This window comes from Mytilus galloprovincialis, chromosome 2 (assembly GCF_965363235.1).
Source record: "Mytilus galloprovincialis chromosome 2, xbMytGall1.hap1.1, whole genome shotgun sequence".
NCBI lineage: Eukaryota > Metazoa > Mollusca > Bivalvia > Mytilida > Mytilidae > Mytilus > Mytilus galloprovincialis.
The window spans coordinates 104,958,294-104,979,081 of record NC_134839.1 but is presented as its reverse complement, the minus strand read 5'-3'; the positions used below and the strand labels follow the sequence as shown (position 1 = coordinate 104,979,081).

The window sequence follows — 20,788 nt, the reverse complement described above, 5'->3', positions numbered from 1 at the left end:
CGATTTAATTATATCGATTTAACAAAATAAATGTATCGATATAACGATATAAATTTTTTAAAAAATCCCCTATGGGCTTCCATACTTATGAACTCTATTGAAACTATGAATATTTTAAACTTTTTCAAAATGATAAAAAGTAATAATTGTAAATCTGTTGAAAACACAAATTTTCCAAAAGTGATAGGAAGTATTGGCAAAATTAAGAGGCATGTATATATTAACATACTATGAATTACCTGCTATTTCAGAATGCATACACCGCGACTGAATGCAACTTTTACTTAATTTGTTGATTAAATCGATGAAAAATGGTGTAAACAGATATAAGAAGATGTGGTAAAGGTGCCAATGAGATAACTCTCCATCTAAGTCACAATTTGTAAAAGTAAACCATTATAGGTCAAAGTAAGGACTTCAACACGGAGCCTAAACATAACTGATAGAAAAATTTATAAATCAAATGAGAATGGTTATGTTTTCACTTTTATTATCTCTAGGTGATAATGAAAATTATGTACAAGTATACAAAATTGAGTAGGTCAAATAGGCTCTAACCTCATTTCCATCTAACACAATTCAAGTGTCTTCGTGTGTTTTATACGGCCGTTATATGTAAATATTAACCAAGTGAATAAACAAAAGCTTTGCCTGAAAAATTACATACTAACAGTTCATTTCGTAAGACATTGATACGTATTGCATACGGTTTATCTAAGCCATCTTCTTCTGAAAGGATTTGTTTACAAAGTTCTCCTTTAGCAGAAATAACTATGACATTATTTGTTTCTTGACCAACAACATAAGTTAGTCCACATCCGTCTTCAGTGATTCCAGATGGACATTGGATAATATTTTTATCACAGAAATCCCACAATTGATCACCCTGTTTGTTGTAACAAAACATAGTGTGTTTTTGAAAGTTCGAACACTTTATTTCACTACCTATATATGAAATTGTTTTTACTGAATTTCCAGGAATATTGACACGACTGTCTAACTTACCGTCGTGATTATAGAATACAATTTCATGGTCTGATGTATTAATCGAATGAATAAGTCGAACAGCCAAACACTCCGAGTTTGATGCAATACCATAGCAACAATGACCTAAATTTAATGAGCTTAGTTTGTTTTTCTCAACTACATCAAAAAATACTATGCTCTTTTTGTCAGGAAGTGTAACAGCAATAATATCATTGCTTGTGTTGACCACGTCAAATGGTTTGCTTTTTAAATCAATATAATCGAAACTGTCGCTATCTTCATTGCAGCAGATGATAATCCTCCTGTTTGCGATGTCAGTGAACAGATATTTTCCGTCCTTCATTATTTCACATCCATGCACAAATACATTTTTCTCGTTTGGTAGATTTATTTCACTCTTTTTCGTTAAAAATGGCGACACTTTATCATGTGCTTGCATATCAATATATCTAGGTGATAACGGTAACGTGAATGATACTAATTCTGTACTTACTTTACCAAAATAAGGCACTGTATTGACAAACGTAGTTAATTGATCTAGAATATCAACATTAATATGAAAAATTTGGCAATCTTGATAGCTTTGCAAATTTCTTATTTCTTCTTCTGTTTTTTCTGTCATGTCTTTGACCCCAATAAAGACTTGAAGATTACTGGCATGTTGTTTTAATTTTGTAATGTCTGTCTGCATTTGGGTAAACAATTTCAATTTTGTATTTACACCATCTATTTTTTGTTCTAAATCTGTTTGTATTGATTCTTCTTTCGTAGCGAGGTCTTGTACTAATTCTTCCTGAAGTTTATCCAAATGGGCGTTAATTGTTTTACGCATGTCGTTTATTTTGGACAAGCACTGCTGTTTTTGTTCATGTATTTCGGTCTTTCTTTTCGATATCGTTTTCTTAAATGCACTTATTCCTTGCTGCACGTCTCTTAAATTGCTCTCGAGTTTATCCATAGATACCGACGTTTTCGAATTTTTTATGCTATCATGAATTGGCAATAATTCATCAGCGCAACTTATGTGTTTTTCTTTAAAGCAAATTGTACAGCACAAATCTTCATGATATTTACAATACCATTCATATTTTTTGTTATGGTGAACACAAACATTGGAAATGGATAAAATTGTGTCAGTTAATTCTAAATAGTCTTCTTTTGAGACAATTTCGTGGTGTTTTGTGGACGATGATCTGCTGTGATGATCGTTACAACATTTACACAGGAAGTCACCACATTCAGGACACCATGAAGACGCTTGACGTCCACGCGCGTGATCACATAAACTACATTTTTGCATTTGTGCCATACTTTATATCTGAAAAATATAAGTAAGATACAAGTGTATACTTTTAAAGGAAGAAGGCAATGACCATACATTTATGTACACATGTTTTTTAAAGACACTGTATCCTAGTTTTTATGTTTAAAATGTATCAATGCAGGACTGTTGTCAAAGAAATATGATCAACTTATTAGCATATTTCAACACCAACACAGATAATATTCACATTTAGTATCCAAAAAGGAAGACAAAAGTTAACTTAATGTATGCTACTTGTTTCTTTCTTCATTGAATTTCCTATAGAACAAATTTGCATTACTAATTTGGTATCATATTTAAAGGTTATCTACCATTAGTGGTGAAAAGTGATAGTCACTGAAGGTAACGATATCCCAACAGCCAAAACATGGGACGAAAATATTGTTCATTGCAATTTGCTATTATAAATCTTAGAAAACCATTTTAAATAAAGGATTGTATGTCCATCATGTCAAACACTGTTTCCTTGTTCGGGGTTCTAATATTAGCGCTACAAAGTTACTATCAAATTTGGAATTTTCAAGTATTTTTACCTCGATCATTGATGTATCCTCTCATTTAGTATATCTAATTTGAGACTACTATAATACATGATAAAGTAGTTAATGATCTAATGTATTGCAAAACGGAGACACATCGTACAGACAAAAAGTTGCAAAACCTGGGGCCTGGTTTTCGAAAGTATCATAAGATATGTCATAAGATATATCTTAGGACATATTTTATGATCATCTTATGACTATCGTATGATATGTCATAGGATGTAAATCAAAGCTGTCTTAAGAGAGTCGTAGCTTTGGTGCTCTTATGACTGTCATAAGTGAACATTATTTTCTAATATTTTAAGTAATGATTAAAAAGTGATAAATATAAAAATTAAAATGAAAAGTATGAACATATTAATATTTACGAATATTTTATTTCTTTCATATAATGGACATGAAATTTTATATAAAAAGGAATTGATATTTGACTTGAAAATTTGTTAAAAATTAGTTTGTGATAAATAATAAACTTGAACTTCGTTTTCGTGTATAATCATACTTTTTTTAAATGTGAATACTTTTTAGATTCGGTACACCGAGTACCCGCTTATCGAAATGCCCGTGCACATACGTTGATATAGTTCTATCAGAGACATATATATGTCTCTGGTTCTATTAACTATACTAGGAACTAAGTAATATGTATATGTATTATACAAAACCATGACTATTAGAAAAGAATTCAAAATTATATGTCGCAGGAGATTCAAATTTTTGTTCACGTAGTTGAGAAAAATAAAATCCTTACTATTAAGCTAACTGAGATACACAACAAATATTTGTATTGCAATTAACATGAAATTAAACATGAAAAGTAATTAAAATTTTAGTTTACAATCATAAGACCATCATAAGTCATGTCGCGAGGGGTCTTAAGTTTACCACAAAAGTTATGACAATTCGTAACTTAGGACACTTTCGAAAACATATCTTACGACTATGACATGTCATAAGACCATCATAAGACATGTCTTAGTCATAAGATACTTTCGAAAACCAGGCCCCAGAATCGCATTAGATGTGGACAACAAAAAGTTCTAAACCGATTGATGTTAAATGTTTTCATTTTGGTTTAAGGATGCATGTGATTTATGATTGATATGCCAAGTTATATGGTGATATCAAACCTATGCTGCAACATAACCATAATCATTACAAAAAGTCTTTTTTTCTATCGCAGGAAAAGATTACCATAGCTGTATTTGGCAAAACCTTTCGGAATGTTGGCTCCACTTTCTTTGGCCTTTTAACTTTTCTAAGACTAGCATTTTTTAGATGAAACGCCCATCTTACATACAACATTTTAATCCTGGGCCCAGTTTCACGAAGCTGTCTTAGGACTAAGACATGTCTTATGATGGTCTTATGACATATCTTAGTCCTAAGTGGGTTTCACAAAGTGGTCCTAAATTAGGACATCTCTTAAAGTTGGTCATAAAGTGAGGACTACACGAGAGGTGTCTTATGATGGTCTTAGGATAATCATAAATATCTATAATACTAAAATAACGAGGTCCAATTTGTCAGCCGTCATCACGTAAAAACGACAAATCAAAGAATTTAACTTTATATATAAATAATATAGTACAAAGGTGTAGATTAAAAATTACACCACTCCAGGCCCCTTTGTTTTCCACGTAATTAATATTGCCAATAATTAAGAAATTCCGGGTCGAGTCCGATACCGATACCAATAGTATATTCACATGTTACCTATTACCTTATCTGTACGTTCCGCATCTGTCAGGCGCACCACCAAACGGTGTATTCAGGATTTATATGCTATATACACGGGTCATAATCACAGGGTTGACACTACTAAATTATCAATTTGTTACCTATTGTAGTATTTTAATTAGTACAATACGAATACTACAAATCTGGACTGAAAATAAGGCGTATAGGTACAGTTTTCAATTTGTTAGGGGGCATGACGTAAAACAGCGAATCAAAGAATTCAACTTTATTTATAACTAATATAGGACAATGCTGTTAATTAAAAAATACTCCATTCCAGGACCTTTTGTTTTCCATATAACTAATATTATCAATAATTGATAAGTTCCAGTTCGACGGGTTCAAACAGAAAGATTTGAAAGCAGAGAAAACTGTGTATCTTATAATCAGCATGACTTTATCAGATCACAATACTAATACTAAAATAAGGCTTGCGCATAGTTATATACTTTAATTCAGTCACGGACCCGCGATATCACGGGTGTGTTCTAGTATTTATAAAATAAACTACACTCATTTTTTTTATAAATTTTGCAATTTATCTTGATATTATATAATTATCTATTCTCCTTTTCCTGCTTACAACTTAATCTTTATAGATTGAAGGATTATCATGATTTGTCAACAATGAAAATTCAATGTATTGATATCAAGAATGCACGATTTTATCCTTTAACCTTTTATAACCGATACAGTGGAAAATGAATTCAATTCACTTGTACCAAGAAAAAAATGTCATAATTTTATTCTTTTTTTCTCACTTTTGTATTAAACATTTCATGTATATATATATCGGTTACTTATTTATAAAAGTTAATTTTTATATAATTATATCAATTAATACGTTAACTGTAAAAACAGTAGTTTATGGTAAAGATATTCTACATTTACATGATTTTTTCCGTAAATCAATGTTTATATTTGAAAATTTTAAAAACTTCCGACAGGTTTAGGATATCTTTGCTAAGATCATCCTAAGACAGCTTCAAGACGAGATCTCAGATATGTCCTAGGATAGTCATAAGAGGATCATAAGACAGGTCTTAGGATAGCTTCGTGAAACCGGCCCAGGCATCTATGATGAGTTTATATTCCATATTTTAGCATTAATTATTGCATGTTTTCATAATGGCCCTGTTATATTTCCAAGGTCTGTTATAATGGTCGAGATGCCTGTAATGGCACGAGGCAACCTCCAGGCCATTATTATTGACCGAGGACAAATAGCAGGGTTAATTTGAAAACCTCCATTTCTTAACACCTTTAATGACAAGCAAATTATATACTTTTTGTGGAGAAATTATACATGTATAATTATACAAAATGCAATATTAGAAAGAAACTTTGAAAGTGATGTTATGGAATAACATTTATATGTAAATATAGTTTTTATATATGTAGGACTCGGAGGTGCGATGGGGACGCTGAAGTGCGATGGTCCAAGCCGGAGTACGATGGTCCGTAAGCTGAGGTGCGATGGTTAAACATGACGGTTTCAGAACATTGTAACGTTTTCAAATACAATATAGATTGGAATCCATGAAGATAATGTTGTATATGAAGGTTTTATGTTAACTGGGGAAATAGAGGGAATAAGAAAGTAACGAACATTTAAAGTCTCATAACGTTTTTTGCATTACATGTGGAGGAAATATATGGGGAGCGTAAACTTGATCAGCAAATGGGCGAACCAGTGTATGGAATTATACCGCACTATAAATAAAGTATATTTATCTTTATATTGATTGTGATTAATCTTTTTAAAGAGTAAACGTCACATGATTTCATGTGGACAACTTAATAAAAAAAAATGCTAGTATTAGCAATGTTTTGTTATACCAAGTTGAGATAATTCCTGATTTGTAGTAACACCGTCGCTCTAGTCTTATTTAGTTGTGGCTAATTGGCTACTGTGATATTTGTCTAAATCATGTAAGTTCGAAATTAACATGACTGGTCCCTACGTGTACTTCCCAATTTACAACCCTCAACCAATGCCGCGTTCACACGTATATTTGATTCGAATTGAATTCGAATCGAATTCGCTAATCGCGTTCACACACTCTTCTATTTTAATTCGAATTGGTTCGAATTCGCTAATTCTAATTATCCAGTTCGCATTAGAAATACGCTTTTGTTAATACGAATTAAAAGTGAACGTCGTTTGGACAGAAAAGCGATTTCGACGCGATTGCAATTTGAATTAGAATCGATGTATGGACGTTAAACGTTTCAAATGCGAATTAAACTAATTCGAATTAGCTATTGCGAATCGAATTCGAACTACGTGTGAACTCAGCATAAGTTGAACACCATCTTTTCTGAGTCCATACTAATGTGTGCTAATCGGAAAATTGGCATGTTTGGATTTAGATTAAAAAACATAAAATGTTTGATTTGACCTAAACAGAAGTTAGAAGATTTACCAAATACGAGTCTAGCAAATTGCGGTTGTCAAAACTAAGGGAACGACTTACAAAAATATATTTTCCTAGTACCTTATTTTGTTATTTCTTAATATATTTATTTTAAATAAAAGCGTCGAAATACTAAAATAAAATTTCTTACTCAGACAAATACCATTCACCCTCCCCCCTCATACTAGAAGTTAAATGGTTGTTCCTTTAATGATGCTGTTTTATTTAAACATCTCATGTCTATTTTTTTTTTTGTATAATCAGTGTCACAGACAGACCATCGCACGTCAGCTTAACCACCATCGCACTTCAGCGTAGCTATCAACAATACTAACGTCACAATGCCACCATCGCACTTCAGCGTAGCTATCAACAATGCTAACGTCACAATGCCACCAGCGCACTTCAGCGTGCTAACCATCGCACTTCAGCGTGGACCATCGCACTTCAGCGTGACCATCGCATTTAGGAGTACCATCGTGGTTCCGAGTCCTACATATATTCAAAGTAATTTATTGCATTCTGGATTTTAAAACTCAAACTTATATTAATTAATAGACATCATGGAATGTGTTATGCAATTATAAACTTGATAACTGGGTCAACTAAGATAAGTCATAATTCTTTGGAACTTTAAATTTCTTGATGTTTCTTTTCCCCAGAAATGTATTTGAAATGATAACAGCTGAAAAGCCGTAATAGCCCTGGCTTTTCATAAAGGCCCTGGTTTTTTTTCTATCATACTGGCCCTGTTTATTCAAAGTAGCCCTGTTTATTCACAAAGGCCCTGTTAATGCCCTGTTATTCTGTAATGGACCATTTTTTTTCTTTTATTACTAAAGGGTCATTTTCAAACATATTGAACTAAACTGGTTAATGACGATATATTATCTATACTATTTACCAGTATTATTGGTGCAAAGGAAATGTCAATAGACTATTTTCATATTACCGACTTTTGACCCCAGATTATAGAATCGATCAAAAGTCGGTAATGTGAGAATAGTATAGAATAGAATAGAATATTTTTATTTCCCAAATTACAGGGCCCATAAAGGGCATAAAATCAGATACAATTGATTTACATAATTGGTAACAACAGCAATAATATAGGCATATACATATATATTTGGAATATAAGCATTGGTCAGAATCAAGCTAAAAACCACATATATACTGTGAATAAAAGAATCATAAAATTACACTAGTATCTCAATTGTTTGTAAAACAATTAAAAGGTCTTTCCTGTAAAAGTGATGTTTTCGTATTGTACTTTGTACGACCTTTCGTTTGATATACGACAAGCACACCTTCTGAAACTTTTCGCTTTTTACACTTAATGACCTCATCCGTCTACATTTTTGAGATCGGAATTATGATATATGGAACAGAGTAGATGAGCTTTCGTTTGATATACGACAACACCATGTTCTTGAAAGTTTGATTTTTGCACTTAATAACCCTATCCAACAAATTTTCGGAGGTCGGGAATTTGATATTTCAAATGTACAGATCATGACCTTTCATTTGATATACAACAACCCTACCTTAAAAGAACATTTATTTTTTGCACTCAATGACCCCATCCAACCCATTTTTGGGAGACGTCAATTTGAAATTTGAAATGTACGCTTTATGTTCTTTCATTTGATATGCGACAACCTTACCATCTGAGAAATTTGAATGTTTGCACTAAATGACCCCACCCGTCCCCCTGGGATGAAAAGGGGGTTTAAAATTTTCATTTTAAGTAGAGTTTATTAAGACCTTCAATTTGATATATCAGATGACCCCATTTGACAAAGTGCAAATAATGATGCAATATCAATTATATAAAAATGACCCATCCTGTCCCCCTGGGATGAAAAGGGGGTTTAAAATTTTCATTTTTAAGTAGAGTTTATTAAGACCTTCAATTTGATATATCAGATGACCCCATTTGACAAAGTGCAAATAATGATGCAATATCAATTATATAAATAGAAGTTATGAAACTTACAAAGTGAATGCAAAACTTGAAAATTTCAAATTGATTTTTTGGTGTTTTTTTCTATGGAATGTTTTTGGTATTTGGTCAAACATATAACTATGTCAACCTCTTCAATTTCTAAAACATTTTAAGTGGTAAGCTCTTGATAATTCAGAAATACATGCCTCCGCTCGAAAAACTTCAAACTGCATTATCTCTAAAACGACAATAGATATCTCAAAACTGTTAAATGATAAATGATCTACTGTTGAAGGACAACATTATAGAAAAAGAATTGGGACAATTTCAAAGTTCACCAAGGTCACAATTAATCATCAAATATATGATGCAATACAAAACTTGAGAACCGGAAGTCGTAGAGACATGGGACTATCAACATTCAACTCAGGACCACTTGACCTTTCACATATCACAAGGTCAAGGTCATAGTAAAATGTGAAGGTCAAGGTGAAATTTCATCATGACCTGACATTGACCTCAAATTGAAGGTCTTTAACTACTGATCATTTTTGCAGTTTATAGTAGGTTGATATATGTTACCTTTAAAAAGATATACACACAATACTATACTTTTAAGAATCATCCCGTCGTAACTTTTGAACAGACAGTCGGACTCTTTTGAGGTCAGTGTATAAAATGTAGAGCTCGTCGAGAGGAACATTTTATACGCTGTAAGTATGCAGCAAACTCTTGTCGTTTTCTTAATATGAAAGCTTGAAATTGCAGCTTATTTTTTTTTTGCACTCGGTGACCTTTGACCTTGGGTGCAAATTAAAGGTCACATGAACTTAAGATTATTGGTGTAGGTCCCAAGTCTTTACGACTTCCGGTTCCCGAGATACAATTTTTCAAAAATTGTGTATATTTTTTTAAGGGAAATAACTCCTTATAAGGGTTAACAACAAAATGATTGTATATGTTAATTAACATTGCCATCTGGTCCTGTACATGTTGCCGTTTTCAAATCGATTCTATCTTGAATACTTTTTGAGAAAAATGTAAAAGAAAGAAATTGCTTCAAGGGGACATAACTCTCATAGGGAATGATGAAATCCTTAGCAGCCACATATGGTAACACATCATGATGAGATCTAACTATTTTCCAAATAAGGTCATGATATCTTCAAAAACAACGAGGGGGGGCCATGTCGAAAAAAAACAATAAAAGGGAGATAACTTCTAAAGGGGATGATGAAATCCTACACAGCCTCATCTGGTAATACTTCATGATGAGGTCTACCGATGGTCCATATTTGGTCTTGATAACTCCAATAGAAACAAGGGGAGGCCATGTTAAACAAATGCTGGATGAAAAAAAAAAAAAAAAAAACAGGAGAAAAACAATAAGGTCTTTCCTCGCGGAGAGGAAAGACCTTAAATTAGAAAAACAATAAGGTCTTTCCCATGTAGGGGAAAGACCTTAAAAAGTTTGTAAAACAATTGAAAGGTCTTTCCTGTAAAAGTGATGTTTTCGTTATTTACTTTGTACGACCTTTCGTTTGATATACGACAAGCATACCTTTTCAAACTTTTCGCTTTTAACACTTAATGACCTCATCCGCCTACAGGTTTGAGATCGGAAGTATGATATATGTAACATAGAGTAGATGAGCTTTCATTTGATATGCGACAACGCCATTTTCTAGAAAGTTTGATTTTTGCACTTAATAACCCTATCCAACTAATTTTTGGAGGTCGGGAATTTGATATTTTAAATGTACACATCATGACCTTTCATTTGATATACAACAACCCTATCTTTAAAGAAAATTTATTTTTTGCACTCAATGACCCCATCCAACCCATTTTTGGGAGACGTCAATTTGAAATTTGAAATGTACGCTTTATGTTCTTTCATTTGATATGCGACAACCTTACCATCTGAGAAATTTGAATGTTTGCACTAAATGACCCCACCCTGCCCACTGGGATGAAAAGGGGGTTTAAAATTTTCATTTTTAGGTAGAGTTTATTTAGACCTTCAATTTGATATATCAGATGACCCCATTTGACAAAGTGCAAATAATGATGCAATATCAACTATATAAATAGAAGTTATGAAACTGACAAAGTCAATGCAAAACTTGAAAATTTCAAAATGATTTTTTGGTGTTTTTTTCAATGGAATTTTTTTGGTATTTAGTCAAACATATAACTATGTTAACCTCTTCAATTTCTAAAACATTTTAAGTGGTAAGCTCTTGTTGATTCAGAAATACATGCCTCCGCTCGCAAAACTTGAAACTGCATTATCTCTAAAACGACAATAGATATCTCAAATTTGTTAAATGGTAAATGATCTACAGTTAAAGGACAACATTATAGAAAAAGAATTGGGACAATTTCAAAGTTCACCAAGGTCACAATTAATCATCAAATATATGATGCAATACCAAACATGGGAACCGGAAGTCGTGGAGACATGGGACTACCGCCATTCAACTCAAGACCACTTGACCTTTCAAATATCACAAGGTCAAGGTCATAGTAGAAAGTGAAGGTCAAGGTGAAATTTCATCATGACCTGACATTGACCTCAAATTGAAGGTCTTGAATTACTGATCATCTTTGCTGTTTATAGTAGGTTGATATCTGTTACCTTTAAAAAGATATACATACAATACTATACTTTTAAGAATCATCCTGTTGTAACTTTTGAACAGACAGTCGGACATTTTTTTACTTATCATATAAAATGTAGAGCTCGTCGAGAGGAACATTTTATACGCTGTATGTATGCAGCAAAGTCTTATCGTTTTCCTAATATGTAAGCTTGAATTTGCAGCGTAGTTTTTTTTTTGCACTCAGTGACCTTTGACCTTGACCGCATATTAAAGGTCACATGAATTAAAGATTATTGGTGAAGGTCCCAAGTCTCTACGACATTTGGTTCTCGATATACAATTTTTCAAAAATTATGTACAATTTTTCAAGGGGAATAACTCCTTATAAGGGTTAATAACAAAATGATTGTACATGTTATTAACATTGCCATCTGTTCCTGTACATAATGCCGTTTTCAAATCAATTCTATCTCTTATACTTTTTGAGAAAAATGCAAAGAAAAGAAATTGTTTCAAGGGGATATAACTCTCATAGGGAACGATGAAATCCTATTCAGCCTCACATGGTAATACATCATGATGATATCTACATTATGTCCAATAAAGGTCACATTATCTTTAAAACCAACGAGGGAGGGCCATGTTGAAAAAAATCAATAAAAGGGAGATAACTCTTAAAGGGGATGATGAAATCCTTAACAGGGTCATTTGGTAATACATCTTGGTGAGGTCTAGCGATGGTCCATATTTGGTCTTAATAACTTCAACAGAAACAAGAGGCGGGCATGTCAAAAAAATGTTGGAAGAAAAAAAAGAAAAACTAGTATCTCAATTGTTTGTAAAACAATTGAAAGGTCTTTCCTGTAAAAGTGATGTTTTCGTAATGTACTTTGTATGACCTTTCGTTTGATATACGACAAGCAATACCTTCTGAAACTTTTCGCTTTTTACACTTAATGACCTCATCCGCCTACATTTTTGAGATCGGAATTATGATATATGTAACACAGGGTAGATGAGCTTTCATTTGATATGCGACAACGCCATTTTCTAGGTAGTCTGATTTTTGCACTTAATAACCCCATCCAACTAATTTTTGGAGGTCGGGAATTTGATATTTCAAATGTACACATCATGACCTTTCATTTGATATACAACAACCCTACCTTAAAAGAACATTTATGTTTTGCACTCAATGACCCCATCCAACCCATTTGTGGGAGACGTCAATTTGAAATTTGAAATGTACGCTTTATGTTCTTTCATTTGATATGCGACAACCTTACCATCTGAGAAATTTGAATGTTTGCACTAAATGACCCCACCCGTCCCCCTGGGATGAAAATGGGATTTAAAATTTTCATTTGTAAGTAGAGTTTATTAAGACCTTCAATTTGATATATCAGATGACCCCATTTGACAAAGTGCAAATAATGATGCAATATCAACTATATAAATAGAAGTTATGAAACTTACAAAGTCAATGCAAAACTTGAAAATTTCAAATTGATTTTTTGGTGTTTTTTTCCATGGAATGATTTTGGTGTTTGGTCAAACATATAACTATGTCAACCTCTTCAATTTCTAAAACATTTCAAGTGGTAAGCTCTTGATGATTCAGAAATACATGCCTCCGCTCGCAAAACTTCAAACTGCATTATCTCTAAAACGACAATAGATATCTCAAATCTGTTAAATGATAAATAATCTACAGTTGAAGGACAACATTATAGAAAAAGAGGGTGGATAATTTCAAAGTTCACCAAGGTCACAATTAATCATCAAATATATGATGCAATACAAAACTTGAGAACCGGAAGTCGTAGAGACATGGGACTATCACCATTCAACTCAGAACCACTTGACCTTTCCAATGTCACAAGGTCAAGGTCATAGTATAATGTGAAGGTCAAGGTGAAATTTCATCATGACCTGACATTGACCTCAAATTGAAGGTCTTGAACTACTGATCATCTTTGCAGTTTATAGTAGGTTGATATCTGTTACCTTTAAAAAGATATACACACAATACTATACTTTTAAGAATCATCCCGTAGTAACTTTTGAACAGACAGTCGGAATCTGTTGAGCTCAGTGTATAAATTGTAGAGCTCGTCGAGAGGAACATTTTATACGCTGTAAGTATGCAGCAAACTCTTATCGTTTTCTTAATATGCAAGCTTGAAATTGCAGCGTAATTTTTTTTTGCACTTGGTGACCTTTGACCTTGGGTGCAAATTGTTGGTCACATGAACTTAAGATTATTGGTGTAGGTCCCAAGTCTTTACGACTTGCGGTTCTCGAGATACAATTTTTCAAAAATTGTGTATATTTTTTCAAGGGAAATAACTCCTTATAAGGGTTAACAACAAAATGATTGTATATGTTTATTATCATTGCCATCTGGTCTTGTACATGTTGCCGTTTTCAAATCGATTCTATCTTGAATACTTTTTGAGAAAAATGTAAAAGAAAGAAATTGCTTCAAGGTGACGTCATTCTCATAGGGAATGATGAAATCCTTAGCAGCCTCATATGGTAACACATAATGATGAGATCTAACTTTTGTCCAAATAAGGTCATGATATCTTCAAAAAAAACGAGGGGGGGCCATGTCGAAAAAAACCAATAAAAGGGAGATAACTTCTAAAGGGGATGATGAAATCCAACACAGCCTCATCTGGTAATACTTCATGATGAGGTCTACCGATGGTCCATATTTGGTCTTGATAACTCCAATAGAAACGAGGGGAGGCCATGTCAAACAAATGCTGGATGAAAAAAAAAAAAAAAAAACAGGAGAAAAACAATAAGGTCTTTCCTCGCGGAGAGGAAAGACCTTAATAAAGTAGATGAGCTTTCATTTGATATGCGACAACGCCTTGTTCTAGAAAGTTTGATTTTTGCACTTAATAACCCTATCCAACTAATTTTTGGAGGTCAGGAATTTGATATTTCAAATGTACACATCATGACCTTTCATTTGATATACAACAACCCTATCTTAAAAGAAAATTTATTTTTTGCACTCAATAACCCCATCCAACCGATTTTTTGGGAGACGTCAATTTGAAATTTGAAATGTACGCTTTATGTTCTTTCATTTGATATGCGACAACCTTACCATCTGAGAAATTTGAATGTTTGCACTAAATGACCCCACCCGTCCCCCTGGGATGAAAAGGGTGTTTAAAATTTTCATTTTTAAGTAGAGTTTATTAAGACCTTCAATTTGATATATCAGATGACCCTATTTGACAAAGTGCAAATAATGATGCAATATCAACTATATAAATAGAACTTATGCAACTTACAAAGTCAATGCAAAACTTGAAAATTTCAAATTGATTTTTTGGTGTTTTTTTCCTTGGAATCTTTTTGGTATTTGGTCAAACATATAACTATGTTAACCTCTTCAATTTCTAAAACATTTTAAGTGGTAAGCTCTTGTTGATTCAGAAATACATGCCTCCGCTCGCAAAACTTCAAACTGCATTATCTCTAAAACGACAATAGATATCTCAAAACTGTTAAATGATAAATGATCTACAGTTGAAGGACAACATTATAGAAAAATAATTGGGACAATTTCAAAGTTCACCAAGGTCATAATTAATCATCAAATATATGATGCAATACCAAACTTGAGAACCGGAAGTCGTAGAGACATGGGACTATCACCATTCAACCCAACACCACTTGACCTTTCAAATATCACAAGGTCAAGGTCATAGTATAATGTGAAGGTCAAGGTGAAATTTCATCATGACCTGACATTGACCTCAAATTGAAGGTCTTGAACTACTGATCATCTTTGCAGTTTATAGTAGGTTGATATCTGTTACCTTTAAAAAGATATACACATAATACTATACTTTTAAGAATCATCCCGTAGTAACTTTTGAACAGATAGTCGGACTCTTTTGAGCTCAGTGTATAAAATGTAGAGCTCGTCGAGAGGAACAGTTTATACGCTGTAAGTATGCAGCAAACTCTTATCGTTTTCTTAATATGAAAGCTTGAAAATGCAGCGTAATTTTTTTTTTGCACTCAGTGACCTTTGACCTTGGATGCAAATTAAAGGTCACATGAACTGAAGATTATTGGTGTAGGTCCCAAGTCTTTACGACTTCCGGTTCTCGAGATACAAATTTTCAAAAATTGTGTATATTTTTTCAAGGGAAATAACTGCTTATAAGGGTTAACAACAAAATGATTGTATATGTTAATTAACATTGCCATCTGGTCTTGTACTTGTTGCCGTTTTCAAATGGATTTTATCTTGAATACTTTTTGAGAAAAATGTAAAAGAAAGAAATTGCTTCAAGGGGACATAACTCTCATAGGAAATGATGAAATCCTTAGCAGCCTCATATGGTAACACATCATGATGAGATCTAACTATTGTCCAAATAAGGTCATGATATCTTCAAAAACAACGAGGGGGGGGGCCATGTCGAAAAAAACCAATAAAAGGGAGATAACTTCTAAAGGGGATGATGAAATCCTACACAGCCTCATCTGGTAATACTTCATGATGAGGTCTACCGATGGTCCATATTTGGTCTTGATAACTCAAATAGAAACGAGGGGAGGCCATGTCAAACAAATGCTGGATGAAAAAAAAAAAAAAAAAAAAAAAAAAAAAAAAACAGGAGAAAAACAATAAGGTCTTTCCTCGCGGAGAGGAAAGACCTTAAAAAGAAAAAGAAAAAGAAAAAAAAAATTAGAAAAACAATAAGGTCTTTCCTCACGTAGGGGAAAGACCTTAAAAAGAAAAAAAAAACATTAGAAAAACAATAAGGTCTTTCCTCACGGAGAGGAAAGACCTTAAAAAGAAAAAGAAAAAGAAAAAAAAACATTAGAAAAACAATAAGGTCTTTCCTCACGTAGGGGAAAGACCTTAAAAAAAACACTAGTATCTCAATTGTTTGTAAAACAATTGAAAGGTCTTTCCTGTAAAAGTGATGTTTTTGTAATGTACTTTGTACGAGTTTTCGTTTGATATACGACAAGCATACCTTCTGAAACTTTTCGCTTTTTACACTTAATGACCTCATCCGCCTACATTTTTGAGATCGGAATTATGATATATGGAACAGAGTAGATGAGCTTTCATTTGATATGCGACAACACCATGTTCTAGAAAGTTTGATTTTTGCACTTATTAACCCTATCCAAGTAATTTTTGGAGGTCGGGAATTTGATATTTCAAATGTACACATCATGACCTTTCATTTGATATACAACAACCCTACCTTAAAAGAACATTTATTTTTTGCACTCAACGACCCCATCCAACCTAGTTTTGAGAGACGTCAATTTGAAATTTGAAATGTACGCTTTATGTTCTTTCATTTGATATGCGACAACCTTACCATCTGAGAAATTTGAATGTTTGCACTAAATGACCCCACCCGTCCCCCTGGGATGAAAAGGGGGTTTAAAATTTTCATTTTTAAGTAGAGTTTGTTAAGACCTTCAATTTGATATATCAGATGACCCCATTTGACAAAGTGCAAATAATGATGCAATATCAACTATATAAATAGAAGTTATGAAACTTACAAAGTCAATGCAAAACTTGAAAATTTCAAATTGATTTTTTTTGGTGTTTTTTTCAATGGAATGTTTTTGGTATTTAGTCAAACATATAACTATGTTAACCTCTTCAATTTCTAAAACATTTTAAGTGGTAAGCTCTTGATGATTCAGAAATACATGCCTCCGCTCGCAAAACTTCAAACTGCATTATCTCTAAAACGACAATAGATATCTCAAATCTGTTAAATGATAAATGATCTACAGTTAAAGGACAACATTATAGAAAAAAGATTTGGACAATTTCGAAGTTCACCAAGGTCACAATTAATCATCAAATATATGATGCAATACAAAACTTGAGAACCGGAAGTCGTAGAGACATGGGACTATCACCATTCAACTCAGGACCACTTGACCTTTCAAATATCACAAGGTCAAAGTCATAGTATAATGTGAAGGTCAAGGTGAAATTTCATCATGACCTGACATTGACCTCAAATTGAAGGTCTTGAACTACTGATCATCTTTGCAGTTTATAGTAGGTTGATATCTGTTACCTTTAAAAAGATATACACACAATACTATACTTTTAAGAATCATCCCGTCGTAACTTTTGAACAGACAGTCGGACTCTTTTGAGCTCAGAGTATAAAATGTAGAGCTCGTCGAGAGGAACATTTTATACGCTGTAAGTATGCAGCAAACTCTTATCGTTTTCTTAATATGAAAGCTTGAAATTGCAGCGTAATTTTTTTTTTGCACTCGGTGACCTTTGACCTTGGGTGCAAATTAAAGGTCACATGAATTGAAGATTATTGGTGTAGGTCCCAAGTCTTTACGACTTCCGGTTCTCGAGATACAATTTTTCAAAAATTGTGTATATTTTTTCAAGGGAAATAACTCCTTATAAGGGTTAACAACAAAATAATTGTATATGTTTATTATCATTGCCATCTGGTCTTGTACATGTTGCCGTTTTCAAATCGATTCTATCTTGAATACTTTTTGAGAAAAATGTAAAAGAATGAAATTGCTTCAAGGGGACGTAACTCTCACAGAGAATGATGAAATCCTTAGCAGCCTCATATGGTAACACATCATAATGAGATCTAACTTTTGTCCAAATAAGGTCATGATATCTTTAAAAACAACGAGGGGGGGCCATGTCGAAAAAAACCAATAAAAGGGAGATAACTTCTAAAGGGGATGATGAAATCCTACACAGCCTCATCTGGTAGTACTTCATGATGAGGTCTACCGATGGTCCATATTTGGTCTTGATAACTCCAATAGAAACGAGGGGAGACCATGTCAAACAAATGCTGGATGAAAAAAAAAAAAAAAAAAAAAAAAAAAAAAAAAAAACAGGAGAAAAACAATAAGGTCTTTCCTCGCGGAGAGGAAAGACCTTAAATAGAAGTTATGAAACTTACAAAGTCAATGCAAAACTTGAAAATTTCAAATTGATTTTTTGGTGTTTTTTTCCATGGAATGTTTTTGGTATTTGGTCAAACATATAACTATGTCAACCTCTTCAATTTCTAAAACATTTTAAGTGGTAATCTCTTGATGATTCAGAAATACATGCCTCCGCTCGAAAAACTTCAAACTGCATTATCTCTAAAACGACAATAGATATCTCAAATCTGTTAAATGATAAATGATCTACAGTTGAAGGAAAACATTATAGAAAAAGAATTGGGACAATTTCAAAGTTCACCAAGGTCACAATTAATCATCAAATATATGATGCAATACAAAACTTGAGAACCGGAAGTCGTAGAGACATGGGACTATCACCATTCAACTTAGGACCACTTGACCTTTCAAATATTACAAGGTCAAGGTCATAGTAAAATGTGAAGGTCAAGGTGAAATTTCATCATGACCTGACATTGACCTCAAATTGAAGGTCTTGAACTACTGATCATCTTTGCAGTTTATAGTAGGTTGATATCTGTTACCTTTAAAAAGATATACACACAATACTATACTTTTAAGAATCATCCCGTCGTAACTTTTGAACAGACAGTCGGACTCTTTTGAGGACAGTGTATGAAATGTAGAGCTCGTCAAGAGGAACATTTTATACGCTGTAAGTATGCAGCAAACTCTTATCGTTATCTTAATATGAAAGCTTGAAATTGCAGCGTAATTTTTTTTTGCACTCAGTGACCTTTGACCTTGGGTGCAAATTAAAGGTCACATGAACTTAAGATTATTGGTGTAGGTCCCAAGTCTTTACGACTTTCGGTTTTCGAGATACAATTTTTCAAAAATTGTTTATATTTTTTCAAGGGAAATAACTCCTTATAAGGGTTAACAACAAAATGATTGTATATGTTAATTAACATTGCCATCTGGTCCTGTACATGTTGTCGTTTTCAAATCGATTCTATCTTGAATACTTTTTGAGAAAAATGTAAAAGAAAGAAATTGCTTCAAGGGGACATAACTCTCATAGGGAATGATGCAATCCTTAGCAGCCTCATATGGTAACACATCATGATGAGATCTAACTATTGTCCAAATAAGGTCATGATATCTTCAAAAACAACGAGGGGGGGCCATGTCGAAAAAAACCAATAAAAGGGAGATAACTTCTAAAGGGGATGATGAAATCCTACACAGCCTCATCTGGTAATACTTCATGATGAGGTCTACCGATGGTCCATATTTGGTCTTGATAACTCCAATAGAAACAAGGGGAGGCCATGTTAAACAAATGCTGGATGAAAAAAAAAAAAACAGGAGAAAAACAATAAGGTCTTTCCTCGCGGAGAGGAAAGACCTTAATTATACATGTTTATGTATTTATTCTCAAATTATTTACTTCACTTAGTGTCAGTGTTCATACCTGATCTCCTTAATTCAAAACAGTCACAAATATAACAGCCCAGTTTTTCCATAAGAGTAAAATTTTCTTGGGTCAAGAGCCATAAAAATTTAGTAGATTTATTTAAATTTTTAAAATTATAACAATTGTTAGAAATGTCTTGAAAAAAATCGTCCCTTTGAATATCATAAAGAGGGCATTCTAATAGAAAATGAAGCTCATCTTCAACTTTACCAAGTGAGCAATTAGAACAAAGATGCTCAGATCTTTCTATATGCTTTTTTGAATATCTGTCTGTCTCAATTTATAAAGAGTGAGCACTTATTCTTAATTTACAAATTGACTGTCTTTTTTTGAAGTCCTGCAATTCTAAATATTTTTCTTTTTTAAAACAATTTTTATAGAAAAAAAAGTACCAAGCTTCCCTTTTTCGGAGTTAATTGTTTGATACTTCAGTTTATTCCAAAATGTGAAATAACTTTTACATAGTTTATTTTTAACATACTGACATAAAGAACCAATTAATTGGTCAAAATTTGGTAATGCAATCTCTCTCTGAATATAATCTATACTAGAATACCATGTATTTACATTAGAGCTATGTAACTGTTTACAACATATAAATGCATCAAATAATAATCCTTCTTTCTAATGTTCCAGTCTATGACAATATTTTAACATTGATAAAATTATAGTAAAATATATATTGGCACAAGGATTTGTATAGTGAGATCTCACCAAACAAATCCTTGATTGCTGTAAAAGCACTGCGCCGTCTTAAACTTTACGATATGTTTTCTAAGGTATGATGCCAACAGGTAAATACCAAGCTCAAGTATAATTG

The 20,788-nt window shown here is 32.9% G+C and overlaps 1 long non-coding RNA gene across 1 annotated transcript in view; it reads right to left on the bottom strand.

Annotated features, from left to right (window-relative positions):
- Positions 1–473: 473 nt before the first annotated feature.
- LOC143065233 (uncharacterized) overlaps positions 474–20,788 on the bottom strand; it is a 62,518-nt gene continuing 42,203 nt past the window's right edge. Inside the window, exon 2 of the long non-coding RNA XR_012975428.1 lies at positions 474–2,305. This is a non-coding gene — a long non-coding RNA (uncharacterized LOC143065233). The remainder of the gene's footprint in view (positions 2,306–20,788) is intronic.